This window comes from Spermophilus citellus (genome assembly GCF_964194105.1).
Source record: "Spermophilus citellus genome assembly, chromosome: 1".
NCBI classification, from domain to species: Eukaryota; Metazoa; Chordata; class Mammalia; order Rodentia; family Sciuridae; genus Spermophilus; species Spermophilus citellus.
In genome coordinates this window covers 53,332,569-53,352,303 of record NC_138182.1, presented here as the reverse complement: position 1 = coordinate 53,352,303, position 19,735 = coordinate 53,332,569, and the positions used below count along the sequence as shown (strand labels likewise).

At 37.9% G+C, this 19,735-nt stretch overlaps 1 long non-coding RNA gene across 1 annotated transcript; it reads right to left on the bottom strand.

Annotated features, from left to right (window-relative positions):
• Positions 1–13,278: 13,278 nt before the first annotated feature.
• LOC308652881 lies at positions 13,279–19,156 on the bottom strand. Its single transcript, XR_014022922.1, has 3 exons — positions 18,887–19,156; positions 18,630–18,734; positions 13,279–13,661 (listed from the first exon to the last, which is right to left on the bottom strand). It is a non-coding gene; the product is annotated as an uncharacterized lncRNA (long non-coding RNA).
• Between the last annotated feature and the right edge of the window lie 579 nt (positions 19,157–19,735).

Genomic DNA, 19,735 nt, shown 5'->3' with positions numbered 1-19,735 from the left:
AATATAGTGAACATTATTTGGCATGACTTATAAGCCCCTTTCCCATGTGGTCTCTTTTTATTTTTTCAGCTTCATTGTTCTGACATATACATATTTCATTGCCCATGGCAAAGGTAGCCTTGTAATTCCATATTCATTTTATATATTATCATGTTCCTTTTCCCTTTTGTGGAGTTAACCTAAATTAGATATCACCTACTAACCTTTCTCTGTTACCAAGAGGGCTGCTGTGTGTGGCTTCTTAGTTTGTGCATAAAACAAGTACAGAGATGTCACCACTCATATATACCATGATGTATGTGCATGTTGCTCCTGGATTGTGTTGTGTAAAACCTTCATAGCTGCATGGAGCACTGGCCTGCTTTCCTTAATATCACACTACATTGTAAAGGTTTACAGTGGTTAGTGTTGAGGTTCATGAAAGCCAGCACTGTGTGTTACCTCTGCCTCTATAGCTATATTCTTCCTTATCTATCAACTGCCAAAAATGCTGTTATATTTGTCAAATGAGTGAATCAACAGAGCAATCATCTTTGAGTGCCAAATTATTTCTTTTAAGTTCATTTAACCACTCATAATTTTTGAGGTAGATATTATTATTATTATTATTATTATTATTATTATTATTATTATGCAGCTAAGGAAACTGGGGATAAGAGAAATTTGATCATTTGTCCAGGGTCACGCAGCTACCAAGAGAATTGAATAGTGCTTCCTCTCTCTCTCTGTCTCTCTCTCTCTCTCTCTCTCTCTCTCTCTCTCTCTTCCTCCTTCCCTCCCTACTCCTCTCTCCAGGATTTTTTTTAGTTCTGACAAATGATAGGTATAAAGCTTCAGCATTGAGAATGGTCATGTCTTGATCAGTTGTTTTATTTATCTGCCCAGTGAAAGGGTTCACCAGGCAGTCTACCCACCAGAATTCCCAGGATTAAGTGTGACTATAAATGTGAAAGTGCTCTGAAGCACAGAGGCTCAGATACTATATAACTATAAAGCACTATTTTATAACTATAGCTTGGTATTAATAGCTTCCTTTTATAATTAGCCTAGGATATGTGTCTTAAAGAGAGGAATATTTTAATATTTTTATTGATGAAAAAAATTGTGAAATATGTTTGAAAATCAATACTGTGGCCCAAAAGAAAAACAGGATAATCTAACTCTGTGGCCTGTGTAAGGGCCAAGACAAGCAGCCTTGCGAGAAGTTTTCCTTTTGCTGTTAGTTCTCATTAGCTGAATTCAAATTCCAGGGGTGATAATACACAATTTTTCAACTGCATATAGATTGCACCTTTATAAAAGGAAAAAAAAATCTATAAATGTAATCATCTCTCCCTTGTCAGCTAATGTAACACAGTGGTATCTATAAAACAGTTTTCTTTAGTTGCTTTTGTCCGATTTATTCCTCCTGGCATGGATCGAGATATGAGCAGCATTATGTTTCAATAGAGCCTTTCTGTAGCTTTTAACCAGTTACAAAGGGTGTCTGTCTATACCTGGACACAATCTTGCAATAGAAATGAAACAAGCTTTTAAGACTTGAAAGAAAGAAAAATAGAAGACCAGGGGCAGATTGCCATTTCATCACTTTGTAAGGCAAATATTATATATCTGGGAAAAAGATTTTTTTTTAAAGTATGTAATTTAAGAGTGTCTAAAGGTGTTTGTTAGAGGATTGTGTAGCAGGAACTTAAAAAGAAGGGCCTGTAGATTTTTAAAGGTCCCCCAGGAAGGTGAGCTTAATCTATTGTCATTTACACTTTCCACTCCCTGATCTGGGAAGAAGGGCTTTCTGTCTTGCTTTCAGTATTTAAAATATGAAATAACATAGACTCGACCACCCAGGGATCTGCCTCTTGGCCCAGCTTCCTTACCACAATTGAGTCTGGCAGGAAGCAGCCACTGGTTCCCCAGCATAATTCACAAGGCTGGGGGGGGGGGTGGTGGTGGTGCGGTGTGGTCCGCCTTTTTTTTTTTTTTCCCCAATGGCTGGCTGGAAAGGCACTTCCCTTGAGTTTCTGCCAAGGCACCTCACTAAATAAGAAGGAGGTAATGTAAGGATACAATCTGACTTTTTTTTTTCCCCAGGGAAGCTTAGAGGCAGTATCACTTCTTTTTTTAAAGTTGGAGGCAGTTTTATTTGTTTGGGCAAATCCTGTGGGAAATGAATAAGTAAAGAATCCACTGACATGCTTCAGTAGGCTGAAAATAGATCCTAGTGCATGATTTCTTTTTTATTTATCAACCATATGTATTTATCCCAGGTTTCCTTCTCATAGGCTCCCAGCCTGGAGGAATCAGAGAGAGTAATAGCTAACTGGTACTGATCTTTTTTTGGTTTGTTTGTTTCTAGGAATTACCTCCTCAACTTTTTATTTCAAAACATTTCAAACCCACAGAATAGTTCAGAGAGTACTCTGGTAAACCATTTGCACATTTGCTTGTTCTCTCTCTCTCTCTCTCTCTTTTAAGTTTGAAATTAAGTTTGTGCACAATCCAGATACTTTCTCACCAGAAGACTTTAGCACGGTCTCCTACAAGGAAACACACTATCCTGTCAATGTCACAGTGAGGGATTTTCAAGTTAATACAAAAAAATATTGTAACAGAGTCCATTTCCAGATTTCCTCCTACTGTCTCAGTAATGTCCTCCAGTCATTTTTTTGCTAAATTCAAGAACCAGGGAGGATGGCACCTTGCATTTAGTTGTCTTGGTGCTGTGATCTCTATTCATCTGGAACAGTCCCTGTTGCCTATTTTGCTCTTTGCAACATTCATAAATCAATATTCCAGGACAGATATCCTGTAGAAAGTTCCACAATTTGAATTTGCCTGATGTTATGTCACCAAGAATGCTCAGTCAGAAACCATTCAAAACCTGCATAATCATTTCTTTTTATGTGTGTGTGTGTGTGTGTGTGCTCATGTATTCAAGTTGCTACGAAGTGAGTTTGTTTAATTACAATTTTGAGAGTATGATTTTGGAATATCCTTTTTAATACACATTTAAAATTTGAATTTGTAAAACATTTACATGGTTGGAAATGTGGAACTACATTTAAAAATTCAGAAATTGTGCTCCATTTCTATCTTTCTCTCAATTTCCATTCACTTCGTATAGGTAACATTTTCGTTAATTTCTGGTTTATTGTTCCTATATTTCATTTTTCAAAAATAAACAAAATAAATAATTACTATATACAAATTTATATTACATATGAATATATGCACAGGAATATATGTATATAAGTCTTTATATGTGTATAAAGAAACATTTATTTTGTCTTATGATATATATTCTCTAACATATATCTATAAATAAATACATAAGTGTGTGTAGATCTATATATCTCTATATATACTGTATTCTCTTGCATTTACTTTTAAATTTAATGTATCTTGGAAATCTCTTCACACTAATTCACAGAAGTACTTCTCATTTCTTTTCACAAGTGATAATACTCTTTTGTGACAACTATCAGCGTATGGCTGGGCATTTAGCTTTTTCACAATATTTTGCTAAAGTAGCAAATACTAAAATATGGTATTTTGGTATAAATATTTTTATTTGTTGTTTCTCAGTATATTTTTGTTGGAAACTTTTTGTTTTGATATGCCTGGAAGTAATATATATTTTCTATATAAAGAAAACATTTAATATAATTAAAAATTTAAATTACAAGTAATGGCAAAGTATAAAATCACAAAGGACTGTATATTACAAATGCTGTCGACACTTTATGAGATGATGTGAATTTGTATTAACTGTTACAAGATATAATTGAATACAAAAGACCAAAACATCGGTAAATTTGGAGTCAAACCAAACTGTTCATAACTGAAATAAAAGCATTTTGTAATTAAAAAAGAAAGCCTTGACAAATAACCTGTGCCCATGTAGTACATGGAGATGTGATGCTGGCCTCAAACAGAAGTGCATGTACAGTTTTGATACATATTGTAAATTCCCCTCCATAGGGTCTTACCTTTGTGTGCTTCTATAAGCCACGTGTGAACATGCCTGGCATGGATCCGAACACTTCACATTATCTCACTGAATCCTCACAGCAACCTTTCCAACCTTTCCCCACACTTACTGTTTATTTCAGGGGCCAGGGTTCAGAAATTTGGAGTAAGGTGTCCAGGGTTACATGGCTAGCAAATGCCATAGCTAGGTTTTGATCTCAGACTTTGACTCCAGACTCATGAAGCTGACCATCTCACTCCATACCACATGTTGCCTACAGTAAACTTCCTGAGTCATCTTTTGGTGTCCTGATAGAATCGACAGGAAATTATTTCCAGAGATGATGTTCCTGAAAATATTGAGGAATGGGTGGGAAATTCAAAGAACCAGCTATCTCAAAGAATGCCAAGGAGTAAAAGAACAGCTTTCATTTTACCTCATTTCTTAAGAAGGTCAGTGTTCAATCAAAGATTTTGACCTAGTGAGCGTCGCTGTGGCAGCAAGAATCTTTTAAAGATGACAAGTTTTGAGAAGGCCTCTCTGTGGGAACAAGGAATGAGGGTACAGAAAGTGAAGACTACTTCTGAAGCAGCAGGAGTGGTAGGAGGAACACTGGATCAGAGTGGAGACGAACAGTTCAGGATTTGGGGCAGATGCTCATCCCAGGGGAGACCTGGGGAACAAACTAGGAACCTGGAGAAGCTCTTAGTACCAGACTGAGATGTTCAGAGTTGAGGAGAAACCCCAGGGAGAGTAGAGCTGTTCAGGCCTTTACTGCAGAGAACAGCAAACAATAAATGTTTCAGATGCAGATAAATGCTGCAGTCCAGGTCTACAGAACAGGGAGGAGGAACACTGGATCAGAGTGGAACAGAGAGGAGGAACACTGGGGCGGCTTGGGGAAGACCTCTTCAAGGAGGTGGCTTTGGAGGTAAGGTATGGATATGGAAAGGAACTGATTATTCAAAAGACCTGAGGGGTATAACCTTCCAGCCAGTGGTAGTAGTCAGAATGTCAGAGTCCAGGGGAAAGTGAATCTGACAAAATAAGTAGCATAAAGACTGATATAGCTGGAATATATTAAATCAGGGACTAATAAGAGATGAGGACAAAGGCAGGGGCAGATCAGGAGGAGTCTTTTCAGTTAGGGTAGAAGAGTTTGGATTTTATTTTTAAGTGCATTCTGAGTGTGCTGGGGGAGGCTAGTGCTGGTAGATTTCTGTGATGAGTTGCAACTTAGTCATCAGGGAATGTATTTAAATTCAGTTTTATGAAGTATGTGGGTTCCAAGGAGATAGAAATAGAAATAACTGCTATTGATTGTGTACATTTATTGTAAGGTAATAATTGTGCTATAGACTGAATGTTTATGTGTTCCACTCTCCAGATCCACGTTTTGAAAACCTAGTTCCCAACAGAATGGCATCTGGTATCTGAGAGGTAATTGTTCCTAAGGACAGATACCATGTGATGAGATTGCTGCTCTTTAAAAAGAGAGCTGAGAGAGCTTGATTCTGCTCTCTCCACAGGCTGCCATGTGAGAGTACAATGGGAGGATGCCATCTGCAACTCAGAGTGGAACCTTGCCAGCATTGGATCTCCTTGGCACCTTGATCTTGGACTTCCCAGCCTCCAAACTATGAGAAATAAAGTTTTGTCATTGAATCCACCCAGTGTGTGGTATTTTTTGGGGTAGTAGCTTGAACTGAGACAAGTTATTTTCCTTAGGATAGCTATAAAATAAGGATGGATGTAAAGTTTGGCCAGCAGTGTGGGTTAAGGCACATTTATACAAAAATAAACACATTGCTACCTTTGGATACCACCCCCAGATGATTCATCAAGAGAAGTACATTTTTCAAATTGAAGTATGAATACACTATTTATTTCAGTGATATATATATGCATAGTAAACATTTCGTTTCATGGAAAAAAATTGAGAACTTAAAAATAACTTGTAATGTGTCATATATAAAGCTCAGAATATATGCCACTGATGGATTTAAATAGGCAGAACTTCTCCCCACCCTGTTCATCAGATTTTCGCTTTTTTCAACCAAATCAGGTAACATAAACTTTCTTTTGATTACATCTCTCATTTCGCACTCAGTATTCTTGTAGATTCCTGACATCCAAGTAGCTTAACATTGAGTAAGAAATCAACCTAAGTTAAAGGCATAAATCCTCAAGAAAGAGAAAACGTGAAAAAAATTGTAACACACCATATCCTAATCACGAAACAGCTAAAATAGAGTAAATGACAAGCATGTGACTTAGAAATAACATTGAAAGGAAGTGAATGACAGTAAATATATTTAAAAATCATGACAGACACATCAAAACTAAGGGTAATTTAGTACTAAGTCATCTTATAAGAAAAGACTGCAAACATAATATTTAGCATCAAAGCAAAATTATAATTAGCCTAGTAAATTTTCAGTGGGAACATTAAACACGAGTAAACATGGTTTATACACGCCAACTTTCTTTCTGTTTTAGGCTGATTCATAAGGTATGTCAATGACCCATGTATTGTTAAGCATCTAGGAGCCTGATACCATGCAGACCCAAAATACAAACTCTTGCTTGTGTTTACTGTTTTCTAGCAGGCTATTTAGGATCAAATTAAAAATAGTCTGAACCATCTCTTCAAATTCTGTAACTCAGACACAGGTAATTCTCCCTGTAGGCAACAGGTAATAAAACCAGAAGAGCAACCCTATAATTGACTCAGGGTTATAGCGGTTTAATTATGGAAAATAATCATTTATTGAAAGATGGCTACTTATTTGATAAGCATTTTTAAAGAAGTCCTTCTGGAGAAGAAAGATTATCTAGTTGATATTTGTGGCTGTCAAATGGTGATAAAATTTGGCTGATGAAAATGCTCCCTGAGACAGGAAAGACACAATTCTTTTAATACAGGTAAAGAATTAAATTCACTGTACATAAACAGCCCCCCCTATTGTAGAACTCCAGCAGCCCTCAGGGTCAAGAACCATTTTCTGGCTCTCAAGTATCCCCGAGGATGCTGGCATCCCCAGCAGCAGGCACCTGGGGTGAGAAGCCCTTCCAGTCACTCTAAAAAGTTCACTTCATTTCTGAAAGGTTTGCCTTTGGCTTTTGCAAGTTGTATTGTGACTCTGACTTCTTGTCCTTTTCTTTAGTGTACCACATTTTTGCATGTTTGTGTGTGAAACAGGCTGAATCATAGCCCATCTTCCCAGGCATCCTATCCCCCTAGTATGTCTATTCCTATAGGCTATTATTAGTTTCTTCTTTAAAAAAAAATGGCCTGGAAGTATTTATTTGAGTTTGATGCTAAAACCACAGCTGCTAAACAATGGAAATGTCAGTCTAAGACTGTAAAATAGAGTTTAGTAGGCTGAAAGCCTTCTGACAATATCCAGGTGTAACTCAGGAGTATAAGCTTAATTTCTTAATCAGATAGGCAATAGGGAGTCATTGAACATTTTTAAGGAAGAAACTACTGAGATGAAAAATGATATTTGAGAAAAATACTGATGAATCCTCCCCCTACTCTCTGTGGGCTGGCAACTGAACCCAGGGCCTCTGGTTGGCTAGACCAATGTTCTATCACTGAGCCACATGGCCAGCCCCTAATGAACTCTTTAGGGCAGCCGGGTAATGGCAGAAATAGAAGAGAGGCAGAATAAGTGATAGGGGTGTGATAAAGGTCAACCCTTTTCTACCTTCCATGGTTTTGACAATTGCCTACATTAGTAGCTCAAGTCAAGAGCCTTTTATAACTGATTTTGTGGAGAGAGAAAACATGAAGGCAAGTAGTTGGTAGAAGCCAGGCACAATAAATATGTCTGTTTTTAAAGAGGCCAGCAGACATCAATGGAGAAGATCAGATGTGGTGACAATAGTTTCCTTGACAGAGAGCTGGGGCTAGCCTGAACAATCACAGCTATCAAAGTTACTTGAGAAATGCCTACATCTGATGGGGTGTAGAACTGACTAAGTTTAGACAGAAGATTATCTCAGTGGGGATTCTGGGATAGAGTCTAAAGGGAACCTTAAGAAGGATGTACAACTCTTCTGTACCAGTCAGATGCTAAAGTACTTATCTATTAATAGATAGAATTTAAAACAAAGAAATATTAATTCAGAATTAAACAAATGAAAAAGCAAAGAGGGAACACTAAATGCAATCCCAGGACTGTAGGAAGAGGAAGGAAGTTGGAATCATGAACAATTTGTGGTTTGGAGGAGAGGCTCTATGGAGCTGGTGAACTTGAGAGGTGAGATGGCTTTGGTCTTCAAATACTGGAAAAGTTGGAAACTGGAATCCACTACCATAGTGGAACAACCAGCTGCTTCCAGGGTAAAGAAGGGCTACCAAAATGGCACAAAATGGGGAATTAAAGCAGAAACAGAAAACTCAACAGGAATGAGATGCAAAAAGGAAAGAGTGTGTTTTCCTCTCCCTTTACCTCTGACATCACCTAGTGACGAGCTTATCAAGCAGCTACTGGCAAAAGAGAATTTTCAGAGTCTCAGTCCTCATATTATCAAAGGGAATAAAGAAAGATGGGTTTGATGCTGAAAGATAAAAATTTAGTAACTAGGGACAAATGCACAGTCAGTAGTTGGTAGATGGAGATCTTGAACAGAGTAAAGAGACCAGAAGACACTCAGTCATGGACATTCTTAGCAGAACATGATTGAGACAAACAATGAGTTCAGGATCTCTTCCAGAAGGAAGATCTGCATTTTGAGATAATATGGAGGTTAGAAGTAAATAATAATTTTAACATTAGCAATAGCACCATTTAATGAGTACTTTTTATGTTCCTGGCAACGTGATGGCTCATTTAATCTCCACAACAATACTATAAGGGTAGATAACATTTTTATCCATTTTACAGAAGAGAAGACAGGAAACAGGGTTAAGAATGTTCAAGTATGATTTATAGGTCATGATTCAAATCTATCTGATTCTAAAACCTTGGTACTGAACCAGAATTTGATTCATGATTTTCAAATCTATCAAATTGCTTAAAAATAACATAAGGGATTGTTTCAGTAAATTTCAACTAACAACATTGGGGAGTAGGTTCAGAAGAACATAGTGAAAATTAAAATTTGTGTTGGGAATAGAAGTGCCCATTCAAAACACATTTTCTATGGCATGTAGTGACTGTGTGGCAATCCTACACATCCCACAGACATTATATGGCAAATTAACTGGCAATCTTTTTGCCTATGTATGTGTTTCCTCAGTATCATTTTGTCCTTTGTTTGTTTTGGCATCTTGAAAGTCATGCTCAAGAATTTGATGATCTTTGGCTGATCATTTATTCTTCAGTATGAGGCACTAAGAAGTTCATACAACCTGTAGTTGTTGGTTGGCATTTTCTGGGATGAACTGCCCCTTTGGGGAGAGGCAATCCCTACATATTAGTATCTGTAAGTCTTGTTTTTGGAAATACACACACTTTAAACTTTCACATTTGAAAATATTCAAATTTACAGAATTATTTTTTAAAACCACACACATATAACTATGTTTTCTGAAAGTGGCCGACTTGATACTTCTATATTTCCTATATAAGAGGACTTCCCCCTATACAACCCAATTGTATCCTTCAAAATCAGTGAATTCACATTGATATCTGTTTTTTTCCATCTAATCTTCAGAACTCATTTAAGTTTCCCCAAAATGTCTTTCATAGAGAGCATCCAAAACCTTCAATATCTCTTTGGCTTATTAGTAAAAAAAAGATTCAAAATCGAATATATAACACGAATCAAGTTTTACAAAATATTTTTGTGTTTGTATTTATTTGTTATATAGAGAATAGACCCAGAAATAAATTTATATTTGAGCTTTAAAAAAAAAAAAGGAAGCATCCAAGATAGAATCATGTGCTGCATTTGCCATTATGTTTCTTTTTCTCTTTCAGTCTAGAAAACTTCCTCAGTTCTTCCTTTACTTTTATGACATTAGGATTTTGAAGGTCAGTTATTTTGTGGAATGTCTCTCAATTTTGTGTTTTATCCACAATTCTTCATGCCTATTTTCAGCTTATGCATCCTTTGTAACAATGCTATAATAATAAAACTTTTCTTTTCAGGAGATGGTGCAAACTTTTGATTTGTTCCAATATGAGTGGCATTAATTTGATCACTTGAAAAGGGTGGTGCCTTTCAGGCTTCTTCCCAATAAAGTTATTGTATTTTATGAAGGACGTATGTTATAATTTTTAAATATCTTATTTTTCATCAAATCAGTTGAAATTATTAATATCAGCAGGAACAACTATTTTAATTTTATTCAATGGTTATCATTTGTTTCTATTGTTATTTATGTTGATGTTTCAATTGTCCTAGATTTGAAAAGCAGAAACCTCTTCAAGGTAACTTTTGAGACCTCCCATCATTCTTTGAGCACATTTTTCCTGGTACAAGATACTCCAGGCTCATGAAGTTTTCCAGTCCCAACATGGGAATCAACCCTGGTTTTTTTTTAGTGACAAATGGTACTTAAAGACTATAATATGTAAACTAGGTACACTTTACTCAGATCCCCAGAAGCCATCTAGGTATACCATCCTACCCCAGTTTGCCTAAGACCCTCTTTCCTTCTCCCTGAAAATATTCCTATCTGGATGGACCCTAGCTGGATTTTTTTAAAATTATTTTTTAGTTGTAGTTGGACACAATACCTTTATTTTATTTATTTTTATGTACCTACTGAGGATTGAACCCAGGGCCTTGCATATGCTAGGCCAGTGCTCTACTTCTGAGCCACAACCTCAGCCCCCTAGCTGGCTTTTGAAGTGAATTGTCAATAAGAAAAGCATAGAGGAAGATCTAGTTCTTATATAATTAGAGGAATGGAGAAACTTTTGGAAATTAAAATGTGAAGGAAGAACCAAGAAGATGACTCCCATCATGATTTCGACCATAGGAGATCTACATACATACTTACATATACATACATCTTGTACGTCCTCTAAGCCAAGTCAATTACTGAACTTTATAGGTCTTCAGCCAAAGAGGAATAATTAGTTTTTACACTCAGTGAATGTAAACATGGCCATATGGACTAATTGAGGGGTGGTATCTTGGTTTGGATTCCCCAGAATCTGGCTCTGAGGCAAGTATTAAGTGTAAGTCGTGTATTTGGGAGGACATCTCAGGACCCATTGGGGAAATGGAGAAGTGATTCAGGAAAGTGAAGGAAGACAATGAAAGTGTATTCTGAGATAGTTACCTCTGGAACACATGAGCACATTCCCTCTAGAGAAAGTTTAGAAAACAGCTCATCATCCCAACTGATGGCCAAGGAAGGGGTGACATTTGGTTGTACCTTATCCTAGCATGCATGACATCCGTGCCAGCTCCTCTTTTGTCATTGGTTGAGGTTTCTGAGGGGAACTAACTCTCCAGGCTTCCCACTACCTTCCACCCTGGGCTAATGTTGCTCAAGCAGCTAGGTGAGAAGCCCTGGGGCAAGTGTTGCCAAGTGTACATATAAGGGGCCTAAGGTGCACAGAAAGGATGTCCCCAGGGAACTGACCATGTTTGCCACACATACTCCGGCTTTGCAAACCTATGTAGTGGATTTTCAAGCCAGATTACACTATAATCTTTTGTGTTAAAACCAGATGAAACTTCAATAAACCAGAAAAAGCCTAATTACACTCATGCACACACATAATTATTGTATGAATATATTTGTACTATCTAATAACAAAGTCTTATAATATCTCATATTTTGACTGCATATTAACTACACTGTTGTAATATTTTACACATATTCACTTAATCCTCAGGAGTATCTCTGTCAGGCTATTATTAAAAGTATTTGCATTTAATATATAAGGAAACTGAGGCTTCGAGAGGATCAGTGACTTGTTTAAGGTGAGTGGTGCTGTTGAGTTATAAATTGAAGCTGGGAAACTCTGGAGCCCTGTGCCCATAGCCATTTGCTCTGTTTGCAAAAGCAAAGCCATCATAGCTTCTCCAAAAGCAACAGAAAGAAGAGCACAAAGGAAGACCCACTGAAATGCTCCCACAATCAATCATCTAGTGAAGTAGCATTGATCCAGTGACAGGGAAGTTAGGACTCAGACAGGAGGTCTATAAATGCAAGTAATCATTCTCAGGTTCTAATTGGAACCCTGGTGCAAAGTTTTACTCAAAAAAACCTATTGAGTTCTAAGCACCAGTCCCTTCCCTGTACCTCGCTCCAGCCATGGGAGCTGTGCTGAGAGGATCCCCTGTGAATGCAACCAGGAATCAGAGCCTGGGAAACAGGCTGGTCCAGGACTCTGAACTTAAACTTCACATGCATCAGTCACATTCTTGAGATTTCTCACTCAGTTTTCAATCTCCCCCCTAATTTGCCTATTTTGATCTTGATTCTGGCAGGATAGAAATCCTTAATGTAACTGATATTTCTCTTCAAAAATTCAGGAAAAAAAAAGATGAGTTGTTAATTATAAAGTCAATTGAAGTTTAATTCTCAATGAAAGTGATTGAAATTCATGTTTAGAAGCTATACAATAACTTATATTAAATGTCTTTAAGAAATTTATATTAAACTGCCTTTGGAACATAGGTGCCGTACAGTGAGGATGTGTTTTTCGTTGAAAGTAGGCCACTTGCTATTCTCACTAGGAAACTTTTGTTTCAGCTTTAGTGTATTTTTAAGTACTATATTGAAAAAGTACAGTCATTCAGGGATGTTATTTATATCCAAGTTGATGACCCCTTCAGGATTGTGCCTAGTAAAACTGGTAGAGCCATGAATCCAATTAATGTGAATCTGAATGGAAGAAGTTTAAGTTTACTAATTGAAATCTAGAGTGATCATTCCACAGCAATTACCAGGGAATGGTGAAGAAAAAGGAAACCAGAGGAGCCAGGTTGGGTGACTCAGGAGACTGAGGCAGGAGGATTACGAGTTCAAAGCCAGCCTAAGCAACTTAGTGAGACCCTGTCTCAAAATTAAAAAAATAAGAAAGGGCTGAGGATGTGGCTCAGTGGTTAAGTGACCTTGGGTTCAATCCCTGGTACAAAACAACAATAATATTTTTTTCTGGCTATAAAGATACCAAGATATAATTGAATTTTTCAAGCTTCAAAGGGTCTGGGCTGGAGCAATAATGAGGTCATTTAGTTTTGGTCACAGCCAGACCTAAATGGATTAGAAAGACATATTTTTGGTTGTACCTTATCCTAGCATGCATTTTACAAGAAAAGAAAATCAAACTTATCTACTTTCTTTTTCCCCATCTGAGAAATAGATACATTTTGAAAGAGCAGATCTTGGCTTTCCTACAAAATATACCCCAGTCGTCTAAATGATTAAGTACTAAAACTTTCCCACTTTGCTCCATAGATTTTTAGCAATTGTCTTAGCCTGGTACAAGGAAATTTCAAATAGTAACCACTCAAATCCAAATAAAGAAAAAAGATAATAGTAACAAAAAAAATGTTTCCATCTGGAATCTCTTCATACTTTAGTGTGAATAAATTGGCAGATACCTGGTGGAGCCCTGGGGCCAAAAACTGAGCTTATTTTGTTTCTGTTTTCATCTCCCCTCTTTCTTCCTTGTCAGTTGAATAACATCTCTGCTGATTGTTTTTGGAGACTCCAGCTTTGCTGATGGCCATTTGTCACTCCCTCAGCTTCTATGGCTGCTGGCGATGGGTACTGAGAAAGCAGAAAGGTGAAGAAGAACAATCAGGAAATAATATTTACCTGAACACTTCCAGAATTTCAATTCAATTTGGGAACCTCAGCCAAGTAACAAAGTAAAGAGTCTCTTTCCATGGATCTTCTAATTGCCCCCCAAAAGGCAGCCCCTGGGAACACAGTGGATTTTAAGCATTCAAGGTGTGTGACAGTGGGCTGGTAGTCATCAAGCAGATGGCAGGGAATCCGCTGGAAGGCTGAATTTCCACTGGCACCAAATAGGGCTGAGTGCACAGTAGTTAAGTGGGGTAGCTGTCAAGGAAAGAGCTGCTTTCCCTCCCCTACAGGGAAAGTTGAACCACACACTTCCCTCTTCCACTGGTTCCCAGTTGCCCTGGGCATTTTTCTCTGTTACAGCATTTCACTCTTGAAATGAATGGCACTTAGCAGGGAAGGTGTCTTTGGTAAGTATTCTACAACAGTGCAGAAGTTAACGGTTTCTTTTTTCATTAAAAGTGAGTTTTTGGTGGCTTTGTGACTGGCAGCCTGGAAACTTCTTACTTCCCTTTGATCCAGTGATCTCATAAAGAGTCTCCTTTTCCCAGACATCTGCCAAAGGGAAGGTTATGCTCCTTTCCTCCCTTCCTTCCGCCTTTGTTCGCTGCTTCCCTTCCCTACCAAGACCCAAAAGAGAGATTTGTGTGTGTGTGTGCAAGATCCCTGTGAATATACACAATGTTGAATGCCAGATAACACTACAAACAACAACAAATGATTTATTAACTAAGGGGTGTGTGTGTGTGTGTGTGTGTGTGTGTGTGTGTGTGTGTTTGCACATGCGCATGCCCGGCCAAAGGACAGTTTAAAAAGTAAAGCTTGGGTGACACGGAAGGTAGTGAAGTCTCATTTAAAAAGACAGCATAAAGGAGTGGAGTAGACAAAAACAGTCTTTAGTCACTTTACAACTTCAGTGGACATACCAATTGTAATTTTTTAAAATGTAGATCCGCTGCCGTTAATATTCCACTTACAGCCAATTAAATATTGACAAGGTAATTCTATTGCAAGGGGGATAATGTAGTGTTCCAAAGTCAAAATGTGTCCTCCTTAAGGACAGGCATTATATCACACTTATTACCACTGCCCAGAGCTCACCACGGGTTGGCACAAAGAAGGCACAAGATAAAGATTTGTTAACTCGAACTGAAAAAAAAAAAGTGAGGGGATCACTACATCATGGACTCCGCACAAGTATTTATGAGAATTAGGATAGTGATTATATGTAAGTGGAAGCTGATTTATCTGTTATTCTTCTGACCTGTACTTCATTAGCACTATCACTCTTCTACAGGATGATGCACCTGAGACATTCCAAGGGCTGAAAGAATCATTTGAATCATCCAAGAAAAATTTGATTACATTCTGTAGGATTTTAGTACTTTCAGCCTTAAGGGTATTTTACTGTACTTTAATTCTTTGAAAATTAGCAATTTGTTAATGATATATAGGAGAAATTACTATAATCAGAGTCTATAATTAACCAGAACTTCTAATGTGTAGCCATAAAAAATGTTTTCAGATGGACAGAGCTGGGCTGGAATGCTGATTTGTCTCTTGCTCAGTTCATGATTTTGAACAGGTTCTTAAATTCCTCTAAACTTCGGATTGCACATCTCTGTAAAATGGGGATGGTAATACCTTCTCCCTCCAGGACTGTTGAGAGGTTAAAGGGAGCAATGCTGTGGAGATCTCAGCACTGCATCAGTACTTGTGGATCTTTCAGCAAGCACTAGGAATATAGTTACTTGTGTCAATACAGAGCTCCCCATTTCTTGCATCCTGAGATTATTGTATGGAAGGAAAACAGGGAAAAGGTACGTGTCCCCAGGTGGCCTGTGTTCCTGCTCTAGGGCTTCAAAACTTATAATAAGAAGGCAAGTCATGGGTGTTGGAAAAGTCTTTCCAGTGTTTGACAGCGTGTTATTAGTATCATGGGTGGAATTACTCTAGATGTATATTTTTTCAAATATATTTTGTAACTTTCAAAGGTGGATCTATATACATACCTGTGTTTTTCCTCCAGTCCCACAGGCAATTTGAGATTAGTTCACTGAAAATGCCATCTGTTCTTTGTAGTGGGAAATAAAAGGAAACTGAGTTTTCAGCATCACTATGAGATTTGCATTTGAATAATAGGTGTCGTACAACATTGGTACCCATTTATTTTAAGTGTGAAACTAAATGCTTGTGATTTCACTAAGTGTTTGGAGGCAAGATGTTAATATCATAATTATCTCTGTCCTTAATGAAATGATATTGAGAAACAGCTTTAGAAAAAATGTACTGAATAAGATGCTGACAATAAAAGAGAGATGAGCTGTCTGCTTTTCACTTCTTTCCTTGGTCAGGTCTTGGGTGAAGAGATGAGCAGGCACCCGTAGCCCTTCTTACCTGGATGCTCAGCCTCTCCCTCCTGGATGCCAAAGACCACTTTCTGTGAATTAGAAAAGGACTAGAAGTCTGAGAAGACTCTATTTTTTGTTTGTTTCTTTGTTTTTGACAACTGATTGAGGGATGGAATTCTCAGAAGGTTTGCAGAATTTCTATAGAATTTCAGATTCTCCTTATCCTGCCATATACCTCCACTTGCAATTTCAGGAGTCCCAAAGCCTGCTCTTACTTCTAAAACCAACTGCATATTCAGACACCTCCAAGACACTTTTAAGACCCCTATTGAGAGATCCTTGTTGTTCAGGTTCAATAATTCACTAGAAGGACTTGCAGAACTCAGGAAAGCTTTTACAGTTACTGTGTATTACAGCAAAATGATGCAAATTCAAATCTGCAAAGGAAAGAAAAGTGTAGAACAAGGGTCAGGTGAAAAGGTGTGGAATTTGCAGTCATCCTCTCCCGTGGATTTGTGTAGACAACATCTATTTCTGTCAAAAATGATGTATGGGAATATCATGGAATGCTGCCAACTGTGGATGCTTATGTGATTCTTGGAGTTCAGAGTTTGATTGACCTGATCAGGTATACATGGTTGACCTCTGTACAGCTCACTTTAGTCTCTAGCTCTTTCAGAGGCTGAACGGATGTCACATGATCCAAGGGTCCCCACCATAAGTCATGTCATGAGCTTCCACCATCTGGCATGGACCAAGTTCCTCAGGTAAACAGAAAACTCTTAATAGATATTCCAAAGGTTTAGAGACTATCTCCCAGAGCTGAGGGCAAAGACCAAACCTCAACCTGGGCAGCATTAGTACTTTCCTGCACACCACCCTCCTCTCCTCCAACACAGATACACAACTTAAGATCTGATATGGAATTTAAGTGAGGTAACCACACCGTATGTAGGGAAAGCACATCTAGTCTAGGTGTAATTATTCCTGGCCCCTTAATTTCCGGAAGGAGCTTGCAATTATTAATGACACTATCTATGTAGGTAGGATCCTGCCTGAGTTAAGGAAATGGACAAGTTTTTGTAATTCTACTGCCCTTTTGTACACAATCATTATCTTAACAGGATAAAAGAAAGCCTGCCAGTCTATACAGTCATCCTAAAGAGATTATTTATAAGTATAATTTTCCCAGATCTTGAACCAAATTTAGCACTGGCCAAGCAACACTTTAATCATTAGAAGAAAATGCATATTCCTGTTAATATCTATTAAAGAATTCTAAGTGTAGAGGCTTCCTCAGCCCAAACACTACAAAAGGCTTTCTTGAGAATTATTAAGCAATAGAATGGCTTTTCCCACTTAGTTTATCTTATTCAACTATCTAAATAAAGACATTACAGGGGAGTGAGCCTTAACCAAAGTTAGCAATTTCTTGCTACCTTTCCAACAAACTACAATTCTTTCATAATCATCAAAAAGCTCGTGTCCCTCCATGTCTTACCTCCAACTTGGGGGTGATGCCCTGAACTTAGGAGTCAGAAACTTATAGCCCATGAAATAAGGTAATATAAATACGTGACATGGAAAGAGTGAGTGACAATAAATAATACTAGAAATTGTAGCAAAATATAATTTGCCAGTCTATCTAGAAGCATTCATATTCAGATTTTAAAAAATCTTTTGCAAATATAACCTATCTTTTGTCATAGGCTGCATATACTAGTCCAAGACTTCTATACTAAAGGGATAGATAAGCAGATGACCAAACATCAGTGGGCAAAAGGATTCAGCTAATCAATTCTTGCTTGATTTGACTGTGAAGATTCAGTTTTCCAATTTCACTCCAAGAAAGGTAAAAGTAAGACAGGCACGGTGGCATGTGCCTGTAATCCCAGGATCTTGGGAGGCTGAGGCAGGAGGATTGTGAATTCAAAGCCAGCCTCAGCAACTTAGCAAGGTTCTAATCAATTCAGGAAGAGAGCCTGTCTCTAAATAAAATGCCCAAAAAAAAAAAAAAAAAAAAGGATGAGATGTGGCTCAGAGATTGAATGCCCCTCGGTTCAATCCCCAGTACCAAACAAAGCAAAAAACAAAAAACAAAACAAAACAAAAAAAACCCAGCTAAACAAAGAAAAAAATATATTTTAAACAACAAGAATAACCTTTTCTCCTACTTGTCTCCATTCTTTATGGTATATACTCAAAAGGCTAGCAGTTGTAGTTGGCCTGGGAATGCAGTCACTGAAAATTTGATTTACAAGCACCTAAGCTGTTCTATGATAGGAATAATACAAATACTCATTTAAGGTTATAGGAAATAAATAGTGATATCTAGTATCTAAATTAAATTCTGTACTGTGAAACATAGAGAGTAGGGAGGCTTATGTGGTAATATTTTTTAACATTTCCTATTTAGCTTAAGGTCAAACAAAGTACATAGAGTTTATAGTTTATAAAGTGTATTTATGAAAAGCACATCTATAATTATTTCACAGAGGTAGAAGGAAAGTCCAGTTTCCTGCCTTTCCGGCACTTAGTAGGCACCAATAAATCTTCACGAATGAATGAATAAATGACTTACATTCCTCCTCAGCACCAAGCACACTGGCTCTTCTCATCATGTGTGGCTCAGTCAAGTGAAAGAAGATAAACTATTCATAGTCAACAATGGCCATCTTCTTTTCACCTTACGGAAATAAGAGGCAGAAAGGCCAGCGTTTGAGGGGAAGTTATTCTCTTGATAAAACTCCAAGTACTTGAACTTTCATAAGGTCGACCTTCCCAGTGAGATTTTTAAGATCCAAAGAGTTTCAGTAAAGAATTGGTGTAAGCACTCACAAGTTTGGGTGCTTATCCAAACTGAAATTAATCTCTGAACCTTTGAAGGTTTTTCCGGACTTCTAAAGAAAGCAGAGAAAGCCAGAGAGGGCAGAAAAATCAGAGAGAAAAACCGAGGAGAGTGATCATAGGAAAAGCTACAGAGGCCACAGAGATCACAATGGCGGGGAGAGCAGGAGAGGGCACAAGAGAGGGTTACGGAAATAGAAGAGAAGGATAACAGAGCCGCAGAGGTAGCTTGAAGAAAGCCAAGGGGCCAGAACAATCACAGGAGAGGGCAGGCAGAGCTCTGAGAAAGTAGAGCTGAGTGGAGAGATTAGGGAGGAGCAGAGGTGAAATTGTGGACAGAGCAATCAGCACAGAGGAGGGGGCAGGCAAGAAAGGCCCCTCCAGAAGGGCCAGGCTCCAGGCTCCACGGCTTACCAGGAAGAACAAGTGTCACAGCTTTCACTTTGCTTGTGATACTTTGCAACCCGGAAAAGATTTTATTCTCTTTTCCTTTCCCCTCTTTTCTGATCCCCTCACCTCGTCTCATCTCCTCTAGTGGAAAGGGTGCAGGTAGGAGAGGAAAGAAAGAAGGCCATTTGAATTTTTCCTAGCTCTTTTGCAGTTTCATTACCAATATGTCATGCTAAATGAATGTGAGGCTTCAAAGATGAAATTGACTTGAAATTGGAGATAAGCTATCTTTTCTCCTTGTGAAAATACCCTCTTTTTTTTCCTTCTCAAAATGTGATGTGAGGGAAATAGTATATTTGGTGAGAAGGAAAACTTATGCTTTTAAAAAATAAACAGAATGCTAGTAATGACAGCAAAACCGGTGTTTAGGAAACACTCGTCTAGTTTGCA